At 46.0% G+C, this 15,897-nt stretch overlaps 1 long non-coding RNA gene and 1 pseudogene across 4 annotated transcripts in view; one reads left to right on the forward strand and one right to left on the reverse strand.

The window, feature by feature from the left end:
- The window catches only part of LOC108594110 (sperm surface protein Sp17 pseudogene), a 30,843-nt pseudogene extending 24,551 nt beyond the window's left edge, over positions 1–6,292 (forward strand). The window contains exon 1 of the transcript XR_013524887.1: positions 1–6,292. This exon is cut by the window's left edge and continues 24,551 nt beyond it. The product of XR_013524887.1 is annotated as a sperm surface protein Sp17 pseudogene (transcript).
- A 1,013-nt stretch (positions 6,293–7,305) lies between these two features.
- LOC103796689 (uncharacterized) overlaps positions 7,306–15,897 on the reverse strand; it is a 39,054-nt gene continuing 30,462 nt past the window's right edge. For all 3 annotated transcript variants that reach the window (XR_008475245.2, XR_008475247.2, XR_013524888.1), the window contains 2 exons: positions 12,868–13,001; positions 7,306–11,059 (listed from right to left, as the gene is read on the reverse strand). This is a non-coding gene — a long non-coding RNA (uncharacterized LOC103796689). The remainder of the gene's footprint in view (positions 11,060–12,867; positions 13,002–15,897) is intronic.

The following is a 15,897-nucleotide window of genomic DNA, read 5'->3' on the forward strand; positions in this document are numbered from 1 at the left end:
CTCCAGTTGGGAAAATACCCTTAAACTCTCCCAAACCTGAACACAGTCCAGGAGACTCAGGCTTGGATTGGGGGTTGTTGCCCACAGGGGCTTAGACTGATCTTGCAGTCAGCTCTGAAAACACCAACCTACTCTTATCAAACCACAATAGATTTGTATTGAGTGCTCTCAGTGTTTGGGTTCAAACCATTAAACAATCCTGTCCCAGGCTGAGTGGATTTCCCAGCCACCCTGGCAAGGCTGAGCCTCAGGGCACAGTCATTCATTAAGTCAGGCAAGTGCTTACAGAAAACCTATGCCCTATTTTGAACTACTTAGATGCTGCGGTGGATATTGTCTCTTCTCTCGAGTGCCTCGCCCTTCAGTGGAGTAGACAAGCCCAATCACAACGTTCAGTACGAATGTCACTGAGTTACTTGTTCACCTCCCTCTCTGGACCATGTCTTTTTTGATTTCTAAATCCAAGAGACTTGTGCTTCTTGGCACGTAAGAGTCTATCTTTCTACAATGCATGCATGTTGCTTTTGTATTAAGAAAAATATGAAATAAAAACTCTTATTGTGTAAAAATACACAATAAAAATAAAAACTTGCAGGAGGCGGAGATTGCAGTGAGCAGAGATTGTGCCACTGCACTCCAGCCTGGGCAACAGAGTGAGACTCCTTCTCCAAAAAAAAATAGACTGAATGAGGCAGGCAGGCACGAGGAGCAGACGGTGGCAGAGGTAAGATGGTAGGCAGAGTAGAGTGAAAGCCAAGGGGAATGGTCATCGCTTTCCCTTCAGAGACCACCCCGTCCACCCCATCACTCCCATCATAGATTACCCTGGTATCTGCAGACTTAATACAATGGACTCCAGCCCCATGTGCCACAGATTGGTCCAGGGATGAATGCCTGATTGGTACCTACCTGATCCAAGCTGGGCCAATCACAAATGGCCTCAGGAATAAGGGGCCGAGAATGGAGAAAGAAGTCAGTCTGGCTTTGGGTGTTAAATCAAGGACGTATAAGTCTGAGAGCAGCCATGGTAGGCTGTATAGACTGAGGAGCAAAGATCTTGGGCAGTGACAGCAAAGGCTGAAGCAGGTAGAGAGAGAGGGGGAGGGTAGAGAGGGATCCGATCAGCTCTGGAAACACCTACCTGCTGTTGCCAAACCACAACAGATTTCTGTTGAGTGCTCCCAGTGTTTGGGTTCAAACCATTAAACAATAGTGTCCCAGGCTGAGCAGCCTCCCACATTACCTCCTGAAGTCCTGCAGCCTTCCAGCCTTTCTTGATCCACATCTTAACCTTTGGACAGAGACTCTGTGGACCAGGAGTGCTGACTCAGCTTCTCTAAGAGGAAGTTCAGAGCTCCCTGGATGCTGTCTCTGCTCCAAGCACAGTTCCTCCAGGGCCAGTCCTGGTCCTCTCAGATTCTCCCCTCTGACCCTCCCAGGTCCCCATTTGCTAGTCTTGGCAGTGAGATATTTTCATACATTATTTTTTACTTCTTTCCCTGGGCCCTTTTTCCTGCCCCTCACTCTTCTCATTTTGAGCCAGGCTTTTAAAAGTCAAAAGTCAGGACATTTCTTCCTGCTGTCCTCTCTTCCTTGAGGCATCCAGCATAAAACATCTTAGCTTGAAGGGGTAGCAGGCTGGAGAGAGACAGAGAAAGAAATAGCCAGAATTGTTACAAATTAGTTAATAGTTCCGATATATCTCACTGTGAAACAATGGGAATTTTTAAATGTAAAACACTACAGCTTCAGGATTCAGCCACAAGCACCTTCCCAGATGAGCATTATTACCCGTGAGGCCAGAATGTTAATGTCAAGATCATTCGTTGATTTTTGTGCCAGAATAGACAACCCACTGTTTTCTTAAGAAAAATTCTTTTCTTGCGGGCAGATTCTTTCCTGGCCCCTGCCCTGAAGGGATAGGGTGGCCATTCATTTCCACAAGTCTTGGTTAGGCCTCTTTATTGTCATAAAAGTCAACCTAATAGTCTTGGCTTAGTGCCTTTAAATTATTATTATAAAAGTAAATACCTACTTATTAAAAATGTTACAGAAATTAACTTAGAAGGTGGAAGTCTGTAGTACTTTTACCTCCTCAAGATAACCACTTCATTTTATATATTTTTTTTTGAGATGGAGTCTCATCCAGGCTAGAATACAGTGGCAAGATCTTGGCTCACCACACCTCTGGGGTTTAAGCGATTCTCCTGCCTCAGCCTCCCGAGTAGCTGAGACTACAGGCACACAGCACCACGCCTGGCTAATTTTTATACTTTTAGTAGAGATGAGGTTTTGCCATGTTGACTAGGCTGGTCTCAAACTCCTGGCCTCAAGTGATCCACCCACCTCGGCCTCCCAAAGTGCTGGGATTACAGGTATGGGCCTGGCAACCAAGATAACCACTTCATATGTATCCAGATTCTTCCTTCATATCTTATTTCTTCAGTAATGCTGATCTGCTTCATTCTTTTTAACAAAACTGCACTGTTTTCTCAATTAACTTTTCAAAAACTATTTTTTAAATCTAAAAGTGTATTTGTCCGTTCTCACGCTACTATAAAGAACTGCCTGAGACTGGGTAATTTGTAAAGGAAAGAGGATTAATTGACTCACATTTCCACATAGCCAGGGAGGACTCAAGAAACTTACCGTCATGGCAGAAAGGGAAGCAAATACATCCTTCTTCACATGATGGCAGGAAGGAGAAGTATGAAAGTCCAGTGAAGGGGGAAGCCCCTTATAAAACCATCAGATCTCATGAGCACTCACTCACTATCATGAGAACATCATGGGGGAAACTGCCCCCATGATTCAATTATCTCCACCTTAACCTGTGGAGATTATTACATTCAAGGTGAGATTTGTAGAGACACAGAGCCAAACCATATCAAAAAGCAATACATAATTATAGTAAGGAGGGCTTGGGTAAGCTGTAAAATTCTCATCCAAAGTTAAACACTTACCAATTTTTGTGTATCCTTCCAGAAATTTTCTGTACCCACATGCTTTATTATTAATTTTTGATACAAGTGGGATAATAATATACCCACTGTTTTGCAACTTGCTTTTTTCCCCACTTAATACTGTATCTTAACCTTTCCTAACAGCATGTGAAGTCTCCCTTGTTCCTATCGATGTTTGCATAGTATCCCACTGTACAGATGCGCTATGTTTGATGTATCTAAATCCAATTCTCAGGCATATTGAATACTTGCATTCCAGTCTTTGAAACTATAACCTCAAACTGTCTGCTGCTCAGCTTCCAATAAAAGCAGAGCTGAAAGAAACACTTTGTATGGAAAATAATTCGATGGTCAGGTTGGAGTTAGTCCTTGCACTTTTCCAGTATTAAAGTCTCACCCCTGAATGAAACCATCCATTAGTGAACCACATACGTGATGCAAATCTCCTGGATTTCCAAGACAGTTGGCTTGCCAGGTCATCCATTTCCAATGCAGGGAGCTCCACGAGCCTTACCCTTGACTGAAGTATGAGGGTGTGTGGAGGGCGATGTCAGGTACATGACCCAAATGAGGTCAATGCAAAAGAACCTTGATTCTGTTAAGGAGCTGGTCTGTGTGTAACATTTGTAATTAATCATATGTAATTAATCATATGTCTTTGTGGGTCCTTCCTTCTTTGCTTTGGCCTCCAGGAAGCCCAGAGTCAAATTTTAGTAATTACATAAGATTTATCTGCATATCTCTTTACTATTCTTTCTCCTTTCATCTCTTCTGTCTAGTCCTTTCTATTCCTGGACCTTTCATTTTAAAGGTCTTGATTTTTTATTTTTGAAACTTTCTATTTTGCAGAGATTTGTTATTCTTATTGGTACCCTTGAAAATCAGCTCATTTTTTAAAGTTGCAGAATGAGCCAGAGGATTAGAAGAATAATTTTGGAAGATGCTTTTGGGACATACCCCTTTCTGCTCAAATGCCTGCTTCTCGCCTGTCCTGTTGATGTGGAGGGGTTTGAAGGGCACCATGGAGACCACAGAGCTAGATGAGGCAGCAGGTAGCCTAAGAGGAATGATTTGTAGCTCAAGAACATAGGGCCAGAATTCATTTAAGCTGCCTGAAGTCCCTCCTAGTGAGGTATGGGGGCATTCTGGATGCTTATCGAGGTTCAATGCCCTAACTCGAGGTTTACTGGGCCTTACACAAGTCCAATAAATGGCTCTTCCTAACAGGACTACTGCTCCTGGGATCAGCTTGGAAAATGGCAGGACGAAGCAGGACCTGCAATGCTTTCAGAATCAGAGCCAAGAAGGACCCTTGGGTCTTCTACTAAATAAGGGGGAGGTGTGGCAGTCCTCGGAACCCAGTAGGTTAGATGCTGTCCTGTCACCTTACGTGAGGAATGGCTGTGATAAAATAATAACCAGGGACAGTAGGTGACCCAGTTTGAACAAAGGGGATGAGGATCGATGCTCCGCAGCTGCCTTCTGCTTTGTGGGTCCTTTTACTACAACATTATATATGATATGCAAATCGTGGCACAAACTTAGGGCCGCCTTTCATGTCAAGAGGCTTCTTTGAGCCTATATGTTATATTTTACAGATCTTGGACAGTAACATTTTTCTTTTTAGCACGAAGTTGCTCAAGGTTCATCTGAGACTCTTTTAAATTGCTGCTTTCAGAGAAATAACAATGTAAAATGACACAATGATGTATGGCCCCGTCCAGCAGACCAGGGCTGCAGCAGCCGCAAACGCCACCAAACCTCTGGGAATGAAGCAGTCTCCGGAGCACCATTGTGCAATTGTCCTAACCGGATCATTTTTAATTAGTTGCAATTAATTTCAAGTGACAGCATCCTGCAATATCAAGTCAGAGAAGCTCCGGTGCGTGGGTGGGGTTGTTAGGAACAGACGGCTGGTGAGAGAGAACCAGAGAGAGCGATCTCATCACAGGCTACAAGATTTTCTGGGTGGGGGGTACAGGGACAATTTCCTGAGCTGGAGGAGGGAACTTCTTCCTAAAGATGCAAATGTTCTGATTCTTTCTGGGCTGTGTGTAGGCCTTGCTAGGTGGATACATAGCCAGATAGATACACATATGGCCTTTCTGGTGGGCAAGTGTGTTGGCAATTATCTCGCTTCAGTAACGCAAAGTGGTGCAGCCAGCTAACCTCTGCCTTAGTTTGGCAGAAGCAGATTCTGAGATAAGGATTTGGGAGGTGACCCCAGGAGTGGAGAAGCTCCCAGGGCTGCCAGGCCTGGTGGAGGAGGGCAGAGAAGTCATTTTGCCTTACCATTGCTCGGGATGTGGATGCCATATCTAGGAACCCAGGCTACCTCTGGCCAGGCTATTATGGGCAGACAGGGTTTTTTACTTTCCAGCCAGTGCTGACACTCCTGTATCCTGTGTTCCTAGCCTGCATCACTGTTTGATCTTGGCACCCTTTCCCCAACATTCGGATGTGGATTCAGAATCCCCAATAGGATATAGCCCACAGCTGTTATCAAGCAATGGTATATACAAAAGAGCTCAAACCTATTTGTTCCCATGGCCTAGAGGGAGCATCCCTCCTAAGCACAATGTTCTCTAATCAAAATGTTTTGGGAGGCACAGATTACCTATGTAGATAACTTTATAGTGACACAGTCACTCCTTGTCCCCTACCTAGCTGAATCTTTGCGGCCAAAGGGGTAATCTCCACTTCAAATATACTTGCTACTCTAAACAGTGGATTTAGAACCAGGACCAGGGCACTTGACCTCCTCACTGGGGCTCCTCCAGGAAAGTAAGAGGCACATATGCCTGCCCTGACTCCTCTCTTATGTTCCCAAAGCCACCCTTCATTGGTTAATCAGCAGGAAGGGAGTGGGAACTAATGCAACTTGGCCCTTTTCTTGAGAGTAACAACAACCTAAGCAGACACTGAGCACTCACCATAGGCCATGCACTATTCTAAGCATATACCATATTAACTCATTTCATTTTCATAAGCCAGCAAAGTAATATTACCCCATTCCAGAGGGAAGAAAACTGAAGCACAGAGAGGTTAAGTAACTTGCTTAAGGTCACCCAGCTATGCAGTGGTGGGGTGGGACCTGAACTCAAGCAGTGTCTGGAACCCAGTGATGAAGGCTATCCACTATGCTCCTCCTGCGTTTTCTTTCATAACTCTTCTAACCTGAAACACAGACGCATTTGAAAATCGACTTTCCAAAAATTCAGCATGAGTCTGAGCATTTTTCCTTTTTTCTTTCTTTGAAAAATTGAGGCCAGGTCTGGTGGCTCATGCCTATAATCCCAGCACTTTGGGAGGCAAAGCAGGATGGATCACGAGGTCAGGAGATCAAGACCATCCTGGCCAATGTGGTGAAACCCCATCTCTACTAAAACAAAAAATTAGCCAGGCGTGGTGGGACATGCCTGTAGTCCCAGCTACTCAGGAGGCTGAGGCAGGGGAATCACTTGAACCTGGGAGGTGGAGGTTGCAGTGAGGCAAGATCGCACCACTGCACTCCAGTCTGGTGACAGAGCAAGACTCCGTCTCAAAAAAAAAAAGAAAAATTGAAGTGGACTATCACATCCATATGGAGGACCCCTAGAAATAACCAGAGACCCAGCAGTGCCTCCTTCTTTCTGGGTTCTGGGCCCATTGTCTATCTCCGGGTAGGACACAAGGATCCTGCCTTGGGAATGTGCAGTCATTCCCCAGATATCACAAGTGCAGCTCCTAAGCAGAGCCAGGTTCCCCTTAATAACCTTTTATGGTGCTGTCATCCATTAACTTACCTAAACCCTGTTCTCTGAGCTTGGCCAATCTTCCCATTTGCAAAGGATGCCTCTTTGCCACAGAAGTCGCTTTAAAGTCACCATCTCATCACATAAGATGTTTTCTTTATTCCTCAACTTGTCCAGTCTTTGGACTTCCAATAAGCTGTTTTTAAACAATCTCAGGCTTTGGATGGTTTACTTGTTTTTCAATGATTTCCCATGAATTTTTTTTCTAATTAGTCTTTAATTTGATGAGACTTATGAAACGTCTCTTCTAGAGTCTTGAGGCCCTCTATTTTGCCCCAGCTCTCTCAGGCTGAGTGATGGGGCTTTCTGGACTCTGCATGCCTTTGCTGTGGGTGCCTGTCTCTGGTTTCTGCTCCCAGGGGCCCTATCACTGCCAGACTCATGTCTTTCAGGTCAGCACACCAAGCTGGTGTCCTTTACTCCAGGGCCCGGTCAGGGCCATGAAGAGTGACCACTTCAAAGCTGTCCTTGGTGAGCTTTTCATGTTTCTTGGGGTACAGTTGACATGATTGTCCCTGAGATGATCAAGAAAAAAAAAGGAGAAAGTAGGCATTCTGAAGCTCTTTATTTCAGGGAGGAAGGAAAGCAGGCTTTGGGTGGGAGCGTGGGGTAAAAGTGGTCAGAAAAGGCTTCCTAGAGATGTTGAGGCTAGAATTCTCTGGCTTCAGCATGCAGCCCATCAGACCCACAGCTTTCTTTTATTACCAGGTTTGTCACACCCCATTTGCTATCTCAGAATGGAAAGCAGAGATAACATAAGAAACCTATCCATGGAATTTTTTAAAAAATCAATATATTGACCCAGCTGTAAGATAAAGGAGAAATCAAAGGAGAGTAAGTTATAATTAAATATATATTTCAATATGTAAATGCTCAGGAATAATTTAAAAAGTAGAATGCTTGCACCTAAAAACAAAACCACACAGTGGAACTGCTGTCAGTGCCGCCTGCCACAGGGCAGTGTCCTGTTGACTTAAGGGCCACAGCATGGCTGCATGAATGGTGGTTTCCGAAATGGTGCACAATGCTTGGTAATGATCTACACAGAACAGAGGACGATTTCCTTCTCAATTGCCACAAGAGATTCAGTGCTAGAAAATCCAGTGTGCATCAGAGCCATGCAAAAATACTCCGTGCTTATATGTAAAACAGTAAGATTTAGAGCTCTGGTCACTGTAAACAGGTTTTTCCACCGGGATGACTGTCAAACCTAGGACCTCTCTGACGGTTGTATAGATTGTGCACTGCACAGCCATTTACTTCATCATGGAAGTGGAGTACACAGCAACCTGGGTGGTCATTTCAAAAGTTGTATGGAATGTGGGAGAATTATTCCCTGGGCGAAACTGTCCTACACATTTGCAGGATGCAGCCAGCACCCCTGGCTCACGCACACACATGCACACACACATACACTAAATGCCAGCATTTCCACGTGGAGAAACGGAGACAGAAGGGTGAAGTAACTAGCTACTTCCTGACCATGGCTTTGAGCAAAAGAAGTAGTGAGATCTCTAGTCTCGGAGAAGGATGCTCCAGGACCCCACAGAGAATCACAGCAACCCACAAGAGGACATTCCCCAAGGCCTGGCCACAGGGCTGCTCCAACCAAGTCATCTGATGACATGAAAGACCCACGATACAGCCCCAAAGCATCTGCTCGGTGCCGTCCTGGGCCTGTCTCCTGGGCTGGGGTCTGCGCCTAGGTCTAGCGGTGGAGTGAAGTTGGACTGGAGCCTCCTCTACTGGGCTGCTGGGCTTCTGTATCTGAATGAGGCAGGCCTGGTGAAGCAATTCCTTAACAGGGAAGGGAGGAGTGTGTGTTTGTGTGTGTGTATGCATGTACACACATATCCATGCCCACCCATGACTGCTGCCACCTCCGCTGCTGTCTGACAGGAGGGCAGACATTTAAACCTCTTTTTGTAGCTTTCACACCCAGGGGTGGGGACTTGGCCAAGGCTGGGGTGGGGGTAGAAGTGGAATGGGGGATTAAAGAGGGGGAACTCTGAGATATCATTCCAGCCATTTTGAACAGAGAGCCTTGATTCCCAGCTGAAGCTGAGCAGTGGTTCCCCCACCCTTGCACAGGGCCTGACTCTAATGTCTTCTGATGGGACAAATTGGTGAGCACAACTATTAGCTGAGTGACATCAAAAGGCATTAATCTCTGGTTCCTGAGCAAGACCAGCACCACATTAGTGCCTCACACCCAGTCATTATTAAGACTTTAGCCCAAGGGTGTAATAAATGTTTTATGGCATGCAAACCAAGGTAATGGAATGCAAATCCCATAATATAGCCATACATTTATTTTCTAATGGAGCAAATGATGATGTATTTTATTTGAGAAGAGCTGCCCGATAGGGTCTGCTTGGGAAATTTGAAGTTAGACACCCAAAGGGTGAGTGGGTGGCCCTGCTCTGGTGGGGGCTAGGGGCTAGGGGTGAGCAAGGGTGGCAGTCACGGTGGGACTTCCCAGAAACAGTCAAGCCTTCATACACACAAACCTTTCGGACAAGCCCATCACTCTTGCTCTAGGTCCCCCAAGTACTGCCCCCCTTTTTGGGGCATATATCGAACATTCTGAGGCTTAATTACATTCCCTTTGCAGAGTGCCCCCCTCCCAGGATCCCCCACCTCTAACCAGAGCTGCATACCAATAAGCTACTCAGCCAATGTGAATTGGCTTTCCAAAAATATGGCCGCATTAAGGTGCAAAATGTTAATGGATGGAAGGGCGCAGGGCTATTTCTCCAGTGAAGTTAGGGCTTTGCTTTGGTGCTGTTTTTATTAAAAGGCCAACACTGTTCAGTTGCAGCTCTGGGGCTGGTAGGGAGGCTGGGCTAACTGGCTGAGCCACTGCAGCCTTTGGAAGGGCTTTGGTCTACCCGATTCCCCAGGTCTTTCTGGCTGCTGCTGCTCCAGGAAAAACTTTCTGATTGTTTCAGTTGTCCAGAAAGTGTACGGGCTCCCTTCTAAAGTCAGAGGGCCTCTTCATTCCCAGGAACCCCTTTAGTGCCCTTTCTTTTGTCCTTCCCAGGCCCAGGCACACAGTACCCACCTGGGCAGCTATCAGGCTCATGGGCCTTATACTGATGTCCAGGGGCCTACTCTGTACCTAGATGTATGGGGGCATCAAGAAGTCTAAGACCTGTCCTTGCCTTCAAGGTTCTGATTATGTAACTAGGGAAAAAGACACATATCTGAAAAGAAATTAACCATGTAAATGATTTAATGGTCACCTGAGTGACCACTGAGGAGAACAGGTTTCCTGAGTGGTGTATTTGAGGAGTACAGGTTTTCTTCAAGGATTTTTTTTTAAGGCATCCATTGAGAAAAAAGAAATGAACACTATCAGAGAGGAATCCTAATGGAGATACTGTTGTGGGCTAGAGGTACTGAAGACCCCTTAAGATCAAAAACACAGGACTTAGCTCTTCCCCCAGAGAGCTCATACTAGGTGTTCAATTCACACTGGTTTTTGAATGGCTTGAAAACAATGATATCAGTTCTCCAAAGGCTGAGACTGGATCTAGAATTGGCACTTCAGCGGTTGGCAGTACTTCTGACCTTCTAATATGCTCTCCTGTTTTCTAGAACAATACTGACAACAATAATTCATTGAAAAGTTATATCAGACCCTGTGCTAAACCTTTATGATTTTACTGAATTTTAAAACAATACTAAGAGGAAAGTACCTTTATGGTTCTATTGAGAGATGATAGAGGAAACTAAATCTCAGAGTGAGTCTTACCCAATTTAGGAAGAGCTGGGATTATGATCAGACCTCCCTGCCTGCAGAGCCCATCCTATATTGTCTGTCTCTCCAAACCACAGTAATGGGTCAGAGGAGTAGTGTATTCAAGGACACAGAGAGAACCTCTGGCTTCAGGCCCCTGCTGCCTCCTGCACCACAGTGAGCAGCTCTTGGTTTTTTGTGTATGCGTTATCCCACGAGAGGTCTCCCCACACCCAGTGGCCTGTCTCCTTACCTTCAACTAGTCTGAGCCCAGGAAGACTATCTTCTCACTCTAAAGTAGGTCAAATCATGGATCAAATCAACTAAGATCTTGATAACAGTAAATCCAGTGTCCCAAATAAATTCTGAGCCTAATTGAAAGATTCTCCATGGATTTGATTTCTCTGTGCTTGGATGCTGTAGGTTGATTGCCCTTGAAGGATAGTTAGGCTGGGATGAGTTACATTGCTTGGTTCTTCTCTGCTTTGACCTGGTAAAGCCTCAGAACAGGCCTCTATGGAACATTATCTTCCAAGGTCTAGAGAATGGGCCAAGCCTACCTGTGGGGGAGGAAAGACAAGGGTGATTAACTCTGAATTCTTCAGGCTGGGTCCAGGGACAGACAGGGGCGGACCTCCAGCAATCTAAGCAGGGCCAGGAATAGGGAAAAGAGAGAGGCACCTAGGGTACAAAATTTAAGAAGGCACTCACTTCAGAGTCACACAAGTGCAAATTTTAAAAACAAGGGACCCCCAAATGATGCATTATCAACCCCCGACCCTGAACTTCGCTAACTCTGTCACAAAGAGGGAAGTGGACAAAATAACAACAACAACAACAGAAAAAAACATGTTTCCTTGGCCCACCCTTGAGTTGAGGAGTGAAAGTACAGGTTAAGAAACCTTCGGCAGGGGTGGATCCAGCTCCCCAACATCCTTAACCATCTTTTCCTTTTCATTTCTCAGCTCTGCTTTCCTTGATATTCTGCTTGGGCACAGACTAGTTGAAGGGAGACAGAGAGTTTCTTGGGCCTGGGTAATAAACACACCTAAAAACCAAGAGCTTCTCATTATGGGGTAGGAGACAGTAGGGGCCTGAAGTCAGAGGCTGTCCCTCGGGAGCAAATGAAGTGATGGGCTTCACTCTTAGGTTCATGAAGCCTCTCCTGAGTGAGGGCAAGATGGTTGCTAGCAGCTCCAGGCTTACTTCTGGCCAGTTCCAGTGGAAAAAGAGAGCTCGTCCTTCCCAGGAGCTGCAGCAATAGCTTTCACTGGCCCAGCCCAAGTCTCATGCCCATGGCTGAACTGATCACTGCGGCTGGGGGCTAAGCTGCCCTGAATGGCCAGCTCTACTCTTGGGCTGACTCCTGGGGACCCCAGACATTCAACCCCACTTGGAACCACATAGATTTAATGAGAGACGTGGGTTCTCCAAAGGAGAATCTGGGTGCTCTTGGATGAGGGATGGATACTGAACAGGCAAACTCAAGAGCTGGAGATGCTTCTAAAATACTGGCTGCCCCAGGCCTTCTCTGGAAGCCTACAGCACTGCTGCCCAAATCCGTGTTACTTATGAGTATCCTCTGTAGGCTTTCCTAAGGCATGAAATGCTTGAAGTGCTTCTTGCTCATCTTTAGCCACCTAACCCTCTTCCCTAAGGCTCTGGCCAATGACTTGTGCATTGTACTCACTCAGGAAGAATTTGCTGACGTTGTAAAAGAATGAATGAGGAACTGTGCTAGGGCTGAGCCCAAAACTTTTATTAACTGCGAGGTTAAAAGCTATCGAGGGTCAGGGCACCGCAAAGGGGCAGAAGGAGTGAGTCAATTAACACCTGCCTTTTTATTTCCAAATCGAATTGTTGCATGAGGTTTGGGGATGATGTAACCACTCAGCAGCGTTGGGGGAGGATTTATGAGCTAGGGTGTGTGGAGCAATGGTCTGAGCAGGCAGCTGGTAAGAGGCACTTACCCTGACTGCCCTCACTTGGAATCCTCCCGAAAATAATAGCTATACGGCATGAAGACATCTTGGCAGAAGGACTGCTGCACCCAGGGTGGACTGGAGTTGAATCACTTTTCCCTGGGTTGGTATGGAAGGGTGTCCAGTTCAGGCATGGCTTCGTGTTGGGAGGGGAGGGATGAAGGGGCAGGCAGGATAGCACATTAACACAGCCTTAAGGCCCGGGAACTGGGACATGAGCCATTGGAGCCATCCTAGGTTGGTCTGCATTTGAGTAGGGAGTGGCATTAGCCAACACAGGGAGTCCATTTGTTAATGTCCATTCATTGTCTCTACCTGAGAGGAGCGGGGTTAACCTCTGCGGGAAGTTTCTGGGAATGTGGCTGGCACAGTAAGAACTCACTCACCACTCCATGGCCTGCTGTAGGGCTCAGGAGGAAGGGAAGGAGGGAGGCAGGCAGGCCTCCCCTCCTGCCTTCCCACCAGTGCTTGGGTCCAAACGATGAATTTTCGACTGGGTCATTAAATGCTGATTAAAGTACTGGAGAAAAGAACAGAAGAAAAAACCAACATCAAGTGTTGTATGTACATACACACTCTCACCCCAGGCCCCCCCTTCCCTTTCTCAAGCTGCCTCAAAGTTCGTTCCAAGCCTCCATTGGAAATGCTATAAAAGGCCAGGTTAATTAAGTCCTATATATTACCAGTGCAAACACTTCCAACTTTATTCCGGCGGCTCGGTGAGTGAGGAGGAGGCCGGGCAAGGTCCAGGCAGCTCAGGGTAATAAAACAAAAGACTCAATTACCTTGTACATTTGCAGTTTTTATAAAATCATTTAAAGTTCTGCCAATGAAAAGCACAGTGGAGAGGGACTGGAATTCTGACATCCAGCAGAAGCTTAGGGAACCAGGGTTCCCTAACAGTTGCCACAGATAACAAAGTCATCCTGGCCAATCTCCCTGTTCCCTGGGCAGGAAAGTTGTCTCCATAGAGCAGCCCAGGGGAGAAAAGGAAAGGGACTCTCCAACGGTGCACTGAGCACCCACTGGGTCTAGAGTGCTGTGCTAGTGCCTTATATAACTCACTGGGGTAGGTATTATCCCCATTTCCAGATGAGGAGACTCAGGCTGCAAAATGAGTCTTTGGTGTCTAACCAGAGAGACCCAACACCCAGAGCCTGTGTGCCTCGCTTGTTGTATTCCAATTCCCACCCCTCCCTTTAAGCTGTTAGGCCTGCTAGCTGCATATCAGGACCCAATGTTAAGAGGACAGGCTCTGGACTATGGGCCTGGATTCAAATCCCAATTCTACCACATCTTATCTGTGTGCTCTTGGGCAAATTACTTAATGACTCTGGGCCTTAGAGAAATTACTTTCCTCATTCATTCCATTTAATCTGCTAACAATTGTGGTGAAAAGTATTAATATCATTTTCATAATGTTATATAAAATGCTCAGAGCCCAGAATATGATATATAGTGGTTATTATTGTGATTATTTATTTACTTTCTTTTTGAGACAGGGTCTTGCTCTGTTGCCCAGGCTGGAATGCAGTGATGCCATCTTGGTTCACTGTAGCCCCAACCTCCCTGGCTCAAGCAATCCTCCCACCTCAACCTCCTGAGTAGCTGGGATGACAGGTGTGCACCACCATGCCCAGCTAATTTTGTTATTTTGGGTTGTTTTGTAAATATAGAGCCTCACTATGTTTCCTAAGCTAATCTTGAACTCCTGGGCTCAGTCAGTCTTTGAAGCTCTGTCTTCTAAAGTGTTGAGATTACAGGCGTAAGCTACAGTGCCTAGCCCTATTGTGATTATTATGCTAGCTATACCTCCACTTGTCTTGACCCACTCAGTACGCTTTCCAGTATAATAGCCAGTGAACTAGCTGTACAAGCCATGCTCCTGTGCTAAAGAAAGGGTTAGAGGAGCTCCCAACTTCTTTCTCTATACTGCAGTGACTTAATTCACACATGGATTCTCCCATTTCTAAGTCCTACTGAAGGGCAGGAACCTCTTTCTAATTGAGGAACCCTGTTTTGTCCCTTGGGAAAAAAACAAGAACTATATATAAATAAAAACTTATTGTTTTATTCTTCAATAAATAGCAACTATTCAACATGCCTACACCTTGGAGAAATAGGTGCATAAACCTTCCATTCGACAGCAGCCCCCACAGGGAGGTTTCCCAGGAGGCTGAAGAGAATTGAGGCCAAAGTTCTCTCATCTTGATCAAATGTGGCAGGGCCTCAATGAGGGAACCTGGGCAGGGCTGGGGCTGAAAAGCAGTGCAGCTGTGAATCACCAAGGGCATGAGGGGATAGCTGCTGGCACATGGTAGACTCTGATCACTTGTGCTGACTGAATGAATGATGTTCTAGCACCCTGAGTGTCTCCCAGGCCCTCCTGCATGGAGATCTTCCTCTGAGTTAGGTAGATGAGCCACGTGACATATTCTTAAAAGGTTTACTTAGTATCTCCAGTGCCACCTAGAATATTGACACCCTTGCTAGAATCTTGACAGCCCTGCTCTTGAAATTGGGCAGGACTTGCAAATGAAATGTAGAAATGTCATGCTGTACAACCAGCAAAGCTAAATCCTAAGAGGTCATGTGGCTTTCACCTGTCACTATCTCCTGGGAACCTGGCTGCCATACTGTGAGGAAGCCCAAGCTCTCTAGACAGGCCACACAGAGATATTCTGGCCCAGAGTCCCAGCTAAGTCCCAGCTGACAGCCAGCCCCAATCACCAGATGCCTGAGTAAGCAAACCTTCTAATGATGCCAGCCCACAAAAGTTGAGTCACCTTCAGACTTCGAAACTTCCAGCTGAGGCCCATATTCTGTGGAGCAGAGACAAAGCTTCCCTGCTGTACCCCATCTGAATTCCCTACCCACAGAATCTATAAACATAATAAATGGTTGTTTTACACCACTAAATTTGGGGTAATTTCTAACTTAGCAATACACAACCAGGATAGCCAACTGTACCTTTCAATGCCAGGTTCAGTTCTGGGGACAACTGTGTAAGAAGGGTCATTGACCAACTGAAGAAATTCCCAAGCATTGTCATCAAGGCAGAGGGGCCTGGAACTCTGGCCTAGATGTTGATGGCTAGTGATGAGAGTGGAGAGTGGGGAGGACTCAATCATGATGCTCCTATCCCTGAGGGAGGAGTAGGCTTGTTCTGGGGCAGCAGGGAAGTATCATGGGAAGAGAACAAGCTTCAGACAGGGATCCTAGTGTGTCTCTCTTGCGGGACACTTGTGCAGATTAAATAAGTGGCATGCTTGATGCAAAGACTGAATAAATAATATCATGAAAGGTCTTTCAATTACCATTCCAATCTGCAAATAAATGGAGCTTTTTATGAAAAGGGTGCTGCAGGATGTCTCCTCTGATTTGAGGGGAAGGAAGATTAAGACCTAACTCTCTTT

This window comes from Callithrix jacchus, chromosome 12 (assembly GCF_049354715.1).
Source record: "Callithrix jacchus isolate 240 chromosome 12, calJac240_pri, whole genome shotgun sequence".
In the NCBI taxonomy this organism is placed as follows: Eukaryota; Metazoa; Chordata; class Mammalia; order Primates; family Cebidae; genus Callithrix; species Callithrix jacchus.